The 3,563-nt window shown below is 36.5% G+C and overlaps 1 long non-coding RNA gene across 1 annotated transcript; it reads left to right on the forward strand.

The window, feature by feature from the left end:
* The first annotated feature begins 405 nt into the window (after window positions 1–405).
* On the forward strand, window positions 406–2,139 carry LOC116037827. The gene is made up of 2 exons (XR_004101958.2): window positions 406–513; window positions 915–2,139. It is a non-coding gene; the product is annotated as an uncharacterized LOC116037827 (long non-coding RNA).
* The last annotated feature ends 1,424 nt before the right edge of the window (window positions 2,140–3,563 follow it).

The following is a 3,563-nucleotide window of genomic DNA, read 5'->3' on the forward strand; positions in this document are numbered from 1 at the left end:
CTTCCAAGCACCTAACACAAACAACAAATTCTCATCTACAATTTGATAAAGAGCTTTTTTCCTCTTCTCCCAGGCTTTATCTAGATAAGTGGCTAATTTATGTTTCATATGTGAACAGCCATCTCCATATCATCCATCATGATATGATGGATGCATCATGCATCATGCATCATCCATATTTACCAAGTCAATCTCTGCTTTTATCCTACGAAACAAAGAAATCACGCTGTTCACAATAAAAAGGACAATAGAAAACAAAATGGAACTCATTTTCTAAATATTTTACTTATGTGAATGATCTAAATAATTCTTCCACCACTGCACGTATGTACTATGTATGATATTTAATTAATATTACAGTAAAATAAAATAAAATAAATTACTGTTGTGAATATCTTGTCTTGTAAAATGAAACTGAAAATCCTCTCCTCTCTCCCCCCAATGCTCTTGTCTGCCTCCTCTCTACGTTGCTGCTGGACCATCAGTGTTGGTTACCCCCGTGGCAACTCGACAGTATGTTCACACACATGAATGATGTCGTTGCTATGACATGTGTTGCCTTGACACTTTGTTCGGCAGTAAATACTACTACTGTCTAACATTACTGTACACATCTGCTTGTGCACTCTACATACTTTTAGTTAGTATTTCACCATCTGTGTTAGTGACTCCTTGGACACTCCACAGTATACTTCATACATGCGAACATTTTGCCCCATGATGTGATTGAACACAGAAGTCACTGAATACAGACACCTACTAAAGTCGTAGTGAAAGAATGACACTATTAAAATCCTCTTAGCTAAATCACACTAATTTGGATATAGAAATATTCACATATTTAAAGCAATCACTTCATGTAATGTTTTTTTCTGTTTTGTATGACTAATGCATGTTTCCATTTTGTGTTACAGGTGTGCAGCTGCCCTCCAGCTCCTCTCCATCTCCATCTCCCTCTACTTCTATCACATCTGTCTTTACTGGCCCTTCTGTCCACTCTATATTATTGGTTCTCTTCACCTCTCTCCTATAACATCTACCACTCATCCCTAATATTATTGGTTCTCTTCACCTCTCTCCTATAACATCTACCACTCATCCCTAATATTATTGGTTCTCTTCACCTCTCTCCTATAACATCTACCACTCATCCCTAATATTATTGGTTCTCTTCACCTCTCTCCTATAACATCTACCACTCATCCCTAATATTATTGGTTCTCTTCACCTCTCTCCTATCATTTTATACCGCACTATCTACATTTGGTTCTGCACAAGTTGCCCTTTGGTTCTGGTTCAAAGATTATCATACCCATTTGTTCTGGTTGCAAAGCTACATATTACTGGTATCTATTTTTGGTTGTACTGGTTGTTTGGTACTTGGTCATTCTGTTTTATGGTTCTGTGAGTTTCTCTGCTTGCACTTTTTCTACCTCTCCTGTCTCTCTCTCTCTCACATTTGATTTGATCTTTTCAATTGGCAAAAATTCAATTATTGTATTTTTGAATTATCCATATTGTTTCAATTTATTCTATTTGGTAACAGTCATTATTAAATAAATTATTAAGAAAAGTATTTTTGAATTTGTTCATTAAATTTAAATTAATTGAAAAGACTGGAAACATACATAACACACATTTTGTTTAGCTTTTATCACAAACATTGGACTGTAAAAACTAATTCAAAGTTAAATCTGGTACATTTCCAAATAGAAGTTGCTGTCATAAAGTGCATCATTGAAGAAAACTATCTCTTGTTAGTATAACAATAAATTGAAGTCCAAATCTATATTTATACAAGAAAAAAACTGTAGTTGTTGCTGGACCGTGTTGCTGTGGAGCTCTGTACCAAAAGGTTTGTTTTGACTGCAAATATCTTCACACAAAAGGGCCATAATCAGTTTTTGTTTACTTGAGTAGTACTAGTGTAAAACTAATTACACTACATACATTGTGTTATTTGTCTCTGATTCACATATTTGTACCTCGTCTATAGATCCACCCACATTGTTGGCATCAACACCTTTTGTACGTGCTTTATTGTTGGTTAAACCTTTTGTAAAGTGAAATAAATAAACCAACTGTAAGGAGAAACTGTATTCTTTGCTTATATTAAAATAAACCTCTGAATATATTAAGGTTGAAGACATTTAATCTGGCATCTACAAAACCTTAAATATACAAATACCATAGTTATTTTTAGAAAAGCACAGCATTTGAACATCAGCACTGATTTCTTGATAGTGCCTTAAAATATTAAAACCGTATTCCTGTGTCCTATATCGGTATATCAACTACTGGTCTTCAGTTTGCTGAAGATATTGAAACTTAAGTACCACTGAAATATATCCATATATAATTTGTGTAAAACGTCAACTTTAATTTTATCTTCTAAATATCTATAATATCTTTACAGGCTTGAAAAGGATTTTCTGGAAAAACATTCATTTGACATTGTTCCTTAAAAATAATTATAAATAGAATACCCTTGAGATATAAATCGCCATTACTAAGAGCAGATACTGCTTTAATCTACCTTATCCTGCTAAGTTAATAGTAATATATTGTGATTGATATTGTGTTTATTGTCTTGATTGTCTACAATAAAAATAAAACAAAATGTGTGGTTTTGGATCATAATGCCGTGGAAGAGTAAGAGGTCACAAGCTCAAAGTGTGTGCCAGCAGAGGTCAAAGGAGATTCAGTGTACAACAGGTGAACAGGTAGAATGTGTTGGTCCTCAGATCTGTGGAGAGGTGAAGATGGCTGCAGCGTCTCGTGATGATGAAAGTGTGACACAGGGAAGTCAGAGCGATGCACCAAAGGTTTCTGCTGACGAGAGAGGATGTAACAGCAATGGTGAAGCAAGGCCTTCTATTGTCACCCCGGTAAAGCTCAGAGGTCAAAGTGATGAACCAGGTGTACCACAGGTATCTTATGCTGACATGGTAAAGAAAAGATGTGTGGCAGTTTCTTCTGAAGCTAACCAGGTAAACCACAGAGGTCAAAGTGATGTGTCACCACAGGCATCTTATGCTAATGTAAAGAGTGGACATCCTCAGTGTGTAGCAGGCCCTTCTCATGCAGACTATGTAAATCTGGCAGGTCAGCCTTCTGAAAGACACGTCCGTGCATCCCCAGGCTTCTGTTAAATATGGTAAAAACAGAAATAAGCAGTGTACCTGCAACTCACTAACATTTCTGGCATTCCTTCACGAGAATGAAAACATCACCAGAGCAGATCTTGACCTTGTTTTGGATAAAGGTAATGCAATGTATAAAGAGGTCAGGAAAATGTTTCCTAATCACATCTATCTGACTACTGACGAGCTCCCTCATGAAGTACCTGCACGTACGCATACACATTATGTGGACATGGAACAACTTTCTAGATATGGCACATTAGGAGAACCGTTACCTGGAGCAGTAGACAGTTTTCTGGACCTAGAGGCCGGACTCAGCTGCTTGCTATCCGATGTCCAGTATGGTTTGCTCCTGATGAGAGTATTATGCATTGCCGTATTCAGAACAAAGTCTGGCAGGTACGGTTTCTTTGATCCACA

The sequence above is a fragment of the Sander lucioperca genome, chromosome 11 (assembly GCF_008315115.2).
Source record: "Sander lucioperca isolate FBNREF2018 chromosome 11, SLUC_FBN_1.2, whole genome shotgun sequence".
NCBI classification, from domain to species: domain Eukaryota; kingdom Metazoa; phylum Chordata; class Actinopteri; order Perciformes; family Percidae; genus Sander; species Sander lucioperca.